Below are 7299 nucleotides of genomic sequence, written 5' to 3'. Positions count from 1 at the left end.
TTATTGATAATGTTATTGGACACTCCTTATCCTGATGAGCCCCACCCAAGTTGAAAGGAACTTAATCTAAAGTAGGGAAGCCCATTGCTCTACTTAATCTTGGATGGAGACAGACTTGTCTAGGTAATCCAAATGGGGGCTGGAGGTAGGGGGTGGCGGCGAGTCTAGTATAAGAGGTATTTCCTCTGTCCAGAAGTGAAATGATGATAGAGTGACATCAGCCCCTGTTGGAAGGGTATAAAAACTGTGTACACCAACCCAAAGGGAGCTCTTTTGAATGCAGCTCAGCGTGGAAGCTCTATATGCTTTGGGAGAAATAAGAGCCCAAATAACCTAATTTGGTTTGTCTTTCTTAGACCAAACTCTGAGGTTGACAATAGTGAAGTGAACAGAACCAGAACATTGTGCAGAGTAACAGCAATATTGTTCAATGAAGAGCTGTGAATGACTTAGCCATTCTCAGCAGTGCAATGATCCAAGACAATCCCATGACTAATGATAAAACAAACTATCAACCTCCAGAGAAGAAATTGATATTGTTTGAATGTAAAGCATACTTTTTTTAAGCTACATAATTTTTTAAAAATTTTTAAAAGAATGACAGTTACTGGCACTATCCCAGTCCCACCTGGGGACCCTCCAGCAACACCTGATGGCTGTTACCTCTGGGGTTTCCTGCCCTCACCACAAACTCCATTTTGCTTCTGTTCTAATGGCTCCCAGGCAGGAGCAGGTACTGCCTAGAGACAGATGTCCCCACTGGCAATGAAAAGAGGGTAGCCCCCTGCAGAGCAGTCCCCAGCAGGGGTGGGGATAAAGCTTAGAGAGCCTCATTTCCCATCTGGTCCCAGCAGAGTATACTTGTCTGGGGAAGAGAAGCTTCACCCTAAAGGCATGCCGTTGAAGAAACCAAGTCCCTACCTATAGATCAAAATGGAGAATCAGAAGACAAGGAGAGAATCATTCTCATCCTGGCTGCTAATTGTGGGCGTGATTGTTCTGAGGGATACTGAGGCAGGTAAGTCAGAGGGTGGGGCGGGAATGCAGAGATGGGAAGCTGAGATCCTTACTAGCTTGAATAATGTGGTTGCATGAGTTCAAATTCACACCATTCAAAATTACAATTATGTGAAACATGGACATTGGTTCCAGTTCATTGGAAATACTCATTGCAAATTTAAAGGAGAGGATCACTTTATAGGATTCATCCTACCTACTCATTGAACTTAGCTCTGGGTTTGATGAGGGTGACAAAGTTTCTGCCCTCCAGGAATTCCTAGTCCCAGAGGAAACTCGCCATTCTTACCTCCCCTGTATTCTCTGGTCACATGAGACACCGTCCTCTGTCTTCTGGTAGCTTCCCATGCAATGGCAAAAACAGGAGCCAGCCACAATTCTCAGCTGAGGTCTCACCTTCTACAAAAAGTCTTTCCCAGCCCTCTTTACCCTTAGTGCCATTCCTCTGAGACTATCCCCAATTTATCCCATGTCTATCTTGTTTGTATTTCCCCGGTCACCCTGTGAGCTCCTTGAGAGCAAGCATTGGTTTTTTTTGCCTTTTTTTTTTTGGTATTTCTAGCCCTTAGCACAATGCCTGGCACATAGAAGACACTTGATAAATATTTGTGGACTGACACTCATCAGCCTCCATTGGGGGGAGGGGGAGGAGTGTATGCAGAATACTGCTATAAGGCACAGGAGAGAAAAGTGAAAGCGTATGTAGCCAGACTGATGAGAAGTTGCTGTATCATCCCAAAGTATGTCCTCTGGCAAGAGAGCAATAGTACATGTCTCATGTAAATGAACCAGAATGCATGTATAGCTCTATGGGAGATACCCAAGTCCAGAAAAATCAGAGATTCTCCCAATCTCCCCTGCTACCAACAGCGAGAAACATCTCAACAAAGCTATGGCTGTAAGTGCTGTGGTTAATTCTAAAAGAATCCCAACCAAGTCAGGCTAATAATTATTATTATAAATTATTATATTAATGATTATAAATTATTACTTAGAATAATAGCATCTATCTAGGGCTTTAAGATTTACGAAGCACTCCAGGCAGGGTGAACAAACACTGAAGAGACAGAGAGAGGCAGAGAGTGACACATAGGGGTAACAGTAAGAATGGTTTGGTTGAGCTGAAAAGAGCATGAAGGTAGAATAATGTGTAATAAGGTTAGAAAGGGAAGATGTGGCAAGGTTGTAAAGTGCTTTAAACACTAAACTGTGAGGTTTTTACTTGGCCCTAGAAATAATAGGAAACCACTGGAAAGTATTAAGTAGGGATTAGCATGGACAGATCTTTGGTTTTGGAAAATTGCTTTGATTGTTATGTAATAAGATCTGAACTTGAGCGGCCAGGAAGCACAGAGAGTAAGAGCACCGGCCCCAGTGTCGGGATGACCTGGGGATCGAATCTGGGCTCAGATACTTAGCACCACACCCAGAAATAACTGGCCGTGTAACCTTGAGCAAGTTATTTAACCCCAATTGCTTAGGGGCAGCCAGGTGGCTCAGCGAGTAAGAGCACTGGCTCCAGTGTCAGGATGACCTGGGGATCGAATCTAGGCTCAGATACTTAGCACCACACCCAGAAATAACTGGCTGTGTAACCTTGAGCAAGTTACTTAACCCCAATTGCTTTTAAAAATAAATAAATTAATTAATTAAAAAAAAAAAGATCTGAACCTGAGGGCATTAAAGTATAAGGAGGATGGACTGGAATGGGGAGAGACTTAAGGCAAGGAGACTGATTAGGAGGCCATGGTATTAGTCAATGTCATCCATAAATAGAGCTCTTTTGACCCCCATTTTTTTCCCAAAAAGTTCCAAGGGAGAAGGACACACACAAGGGAAAACAGCCCTTGTAAATGTCCACAGTCAGGATGTCTCACTGCACAGAGATCTCTGGGACTCCTTTCCTTCCTCTCTCCACACTCCAGCACTCTCTGTCTACAGAATTATGAGGCCAATCTCCTGAACCACAGAGATGGCTGCCCTACTATGTCTGCTCTAAAAAACATTAGTCACACCACAGCCCTGATGCAGACAAAAGACTGTTACACTTCCTGGGGCAGTATCCTCCTGAACCTGCTCATTTTCCTCTCCCCACATTAATGCCTCAAATCTTCTCAGTCATATTTATAATCATTATGTATTTTTTAAACACCAAAAGGCAAAATCATGGATGGCGAAGTGCTTCCAGCCTCTGACTCAGTCAGTCAATAAGGCCCTATTGAGCACTGCTGTGTGCTGTTATGTGCTAGGCACTGTTAGGATAGCATGTTGCGTGCCATGCCCCATCTAGGCTATCTTCTGGGAAAAGGACCCAGCCTGTCCAACCCTAGTTACTCTCCTAACAATGGGAAGCTCGGGGAGAAACGTCGGGGCCATAAAATCTCATTCCTGTTATTCCTCCTTCCCTTTTTCACAATTAGCTTACCACAGCCTTGAGATGTGTTTCACTGCAGTGGGTACGACGAAGTCTCTCTTGGACTTCACCATGGTCAGCTCTATGGATGGTGTGCAGGGGAGCTTCTATGACAGAAAGGACCAACAGCTTGTGATCAAGGAGGCCTGGGTGTCCCAGGCTCTGGGGGCACACTCCATTGAAGAGAAGCGTCAGAAGTTGGTGCACAGTGAGATAAACTTTCTCTGGGCCCTCCAGAATTGGATACAGGGTGATACCAAGGGTGAAGGTTAGTCTGCCCCAACTCTGGGCTATGAAGGGTTCTGCCCTAAGGCTCAGTACACACTCTTCTCAAGGTACCAGCTCTAAGTCTTGGAACAAGTCTAGAAGACTTGTCATCAGTTCTTGGGCTTTTGTTACTCCCCAAACATCCTTAATCACTAAACCCCAACTGAAAGCATGAAGAGTCAGGACTTTCCTAAATCCCTGTGGCCAGAAATCTGCTGCCATCTTTTCTTAAACATTTGTCCCCTTTCTCCTGCTATAGCCATCATATCTCAGTGTCTGCTTTTAACATCTATTCTGCATTGTTATACACTAAATCACAAGTTCATTTACTTCGGTTTATGTATTATGAGCATACACAGTTTTTCCCCTCTAGTATCTTTCTCTCTGTCTCTGAGTCTGTCTCATTGTCTCTGTGTCTCGCTTTGTGTCCATTTGTCTGTCTGCCTGTCTCTGACTCTCTGTGTTCTCTCTCTCTATGTTCTGTCTCTGTGTATTCTGTCTATGTGTTCTCTCTGTCTCTGTGTTCTCTCTCTTCTTTTCTCTCTCTCTCTCTCTCTCTCTCTCTCTCTCTCTCTCTCTCTCACTCTCTCTCTCTCTCTCACACACACACACACACTCTCTCTCTCTCTCTTTTCCTTTCACAACTCACTCACCCACTCTGAAACCAAACTCTAGCAGGTTGGGGGTTGCCAAAGGATTTGACCACCACTATATTCAATACTCTCAAAGTTCTAGGGTTAATGCTGGTGGGAGGAATATTCTCCTGCCACTAGGTACTATAGGCTCCCCACTTACCTCTTATTTAACAAATCAACTAGGATGAGTTCTACTATTAGTTAGAAACTTTTACTAAGCATAAGGTAAAATAAAAATAAAATAATAGCATTCCACTCTTAAATAAGGGATACAATTTCTCACCAACACATATAGTGTCTAAGGTGAAAGTGAATGCGAATCAAAATCAGCATTTCTGTCAGTGTAGCCATAATTAGGGGATATATATATAGATACATATATTTGTCCTATAGTCACTAAACAGTTTCAAGGATCAGCATTTCCTAGCTATTAACTTCACAGTCCTTTATCTGGGGGGACATTCATGCATTCTCTCTCTTATTTATTGAAATGTCTGTGTTTTGAAGTTTAGTCCCTGCAACCACTTATCTAACAACATCTCACCTGACTAAGATGATAATAACCTAATATTTATACCTGATGATAACCTGATAATCACCCTGATTAAGAACCATTGGAACACATATGATCCAGGCAATTTTCCTGTGACCCCAAATATCAGTAAAGTTCAACCTAAGGCACAGCTAAATCCCAGAGTTCACAAAAATAATCCCTCCCCTTCTGAGGCATATGAAACAGGATTCTTACCTTAGGTCACCTCTTCCCAATACAACTCAATAAATACTTCCTAAGCAACTGTTTCCTAAGCAATGTTCAAGGTACTCTGATAGGAACTGAAAATATAAAAATAAACATGACACCACCTCTGCCCTCAAGATGATTATGTTAAATGACAAATACCTGTTTATGTTCTCAAATTAACCCTTTCCTTCCCCTGCCCACCCAGATAATCACACGGTGCAGTTCTGGCACGACTGTCACCTAGATGGAGACATCCATGTGAGCAGTCATTTCTGGTATGCTGTGGATGGAGAGGCTTTCTGTGGAGTAGACGAGCAGCTCAGGCACTGGGTGGCAATGAAGCCTGAGGCTGAGTGCTTCAAACCCTTCTGGGAAATTATTTTCCCCTATAAGGAGATAGAACGCTACATGCAGGAAGACTGTGTCGAACCACTGAGGAAAATCCTGCAGTACTCAAACATGAGGGGAAATGGTGAGTCGCTGCTTCCCTCCCCCATATCCTCACAGGAAGTTCAGAAGACTGGATATCCTATAGTCCCAAGAGCTTTCCCAGTCTCAGTGAGGAAATTCATAGCATAGAAATGATAAGCACTATTACTTCTTTTGGGTGGTGCATGATGTGATGAGAGTTCCACTCTGATTGCTCCTCGTGATGTGGATGTGATAAAGAGGTTTGCAAACCACTAAAATTAGGGATCAGCTTTAGCAGACCTTAATGGGTGGGGAAAATATCAGTCACTAACCCGAGAATGAATACTGTCACCCAGGCTAGCTAAGATAACCATCACTAGACACCGGTTTTGTTTTTGTTTTGTTTTTTTTTTTAATCTTTGCCAAAAGCAAACTGTCTACTAAGTTACAGGGAGGTCACGACCCACATTGGTGAAGGAAGTGTGGCCAGAGATAGTCACGGGAGTTTTGAGTGAGTGGAGATGAGATGAAGAGCAGATTCCCACTGATGTGACCCCTTCTCTCCTGCTCTCTGCCATCAGTTCCCCCTGATGTGACCGTATCCCGACACGATGCCCCTGATGGCAGAATCACCTTCTTCTGCAGGGCCACTGGCTTCTACCCCCGCTCCATCATGCTTCACTGGGAAAAGGATGGAGCACTGGGTGTGTGGGGACAGGAGAGCTCCAGTGGAACCCTGCCCAATGCTGATGCCACCTTCTATGTCCAAATCACACTAGAGCTCCCACCAGGTGACCTTGGGACAGGCTTCACCTGTGTAGTAGAACACTGTGAGCTAGGGACTCCAGCCACGTTCCCAGGTGAGTACCTCATCCACATTGGTTGGATTCATCCCAACGAGACCAATTCTTGGAGTTTCTTCTCCCTGTCTCCTGGGAAAGGGCCCCATTCACCACAGTCCCCATTGCCTCATGGGGAAATTTCCACCCCTGTTTATCTGTTGTTCTTCATTCCTGAAGTCCCTGGGAAGCCAGCTATGAATAGACGTTGGGCCGTGGCACTAAGCATACTGGTGACTGTCATCCTGATACTGAGCTGTACTGGGGCCTTGAACACGTGGAAGAAATGGAAGACAGGTGTGTATGTGGGGAGATCCCAAGGAGATAGGAAAGTACACGAGTAATGGATTGAAAGGTCTTTACAAAGGACTGTGTGGATGCCAGTGGAGGGAATGGAGTTGGACATGAATATAATGATGCTGACGATGGTCCCTCTAATGGTGATGCCAATGCTAATGTTGGCAATGTCATTCCAATCAACTAGCAGTTCCGCTATGAGGAAATCCCTCTCCAAAAGGAATCTCCAAATCTCAGAGCTCAAAACAACCCCAAAGTCACCTGGTAAAATCATCACTCTCTCCATTCTGTTCCTTCTTCTCTGACCATTCAGAATGGCCAAGTGCTCTGCCAGTGGTGGTCTGACCACTGGCACAGTCCATCAGAGCCGTCATCACATAGCGCCTCACTTACTGCAGCCCAAGTGAACCCTGGGAGACAAACCAAAATCATATCACCCCATTGGTTCGTGTTGAGGCTCAAAAATACTCAGTGGAATGTAGAGGGGCCACAGCAGGTGCTAGTAGAGTAGGAAGCCACACTGATGGAGCCACTAATGGTTTTAAGGACTAAGGGATGGTGAGGATAAGGATGAGGAATGCAAGATGCTTGTGGTGTTGATGATGAAGTTGACCATATAAGAGCATGGAATGTTATTACAGAGGAAAGTCAAGGAGTCGCCACCCAAAGGTCATCAAG

At 44.4% G+C, this 7299-nt stretch overlaps 1 pseudogene; it reads left to right on the top strand.

Annotated features, from left to right (window-relative positions):
- The first annotated feature begins 894 nt into the window (after positions 1-894).
- Positions 895-6978, top strand: LOC138146084 (zinc-alpha-2-glycoprotein-like; annotated as a pseudogene).
- Positions 6979-7299: the final 321 nt, after the last annotated feature.

This window comes from Petaurus breviceps, unplaced genomic scaffold (assembly GCF_028583685.1).
Source record: "Petaurus breviceps papuanus isolate PSGF00001 unplaced genomic scaffold, PetGlider_PUasm1.0 139, whole genome shotgun sequence".
NCBI lineage: Eukaryota > Metazoa > Chordata > Mammalia > Diprotodontia > Petauridae > Petaurus > Petaurus breviceps.
The sequence above is the reverse complement of the archived record's forward strand: the minus strand, read 5'-3'. Positions and strand labels throughout refer to the sequence as shown.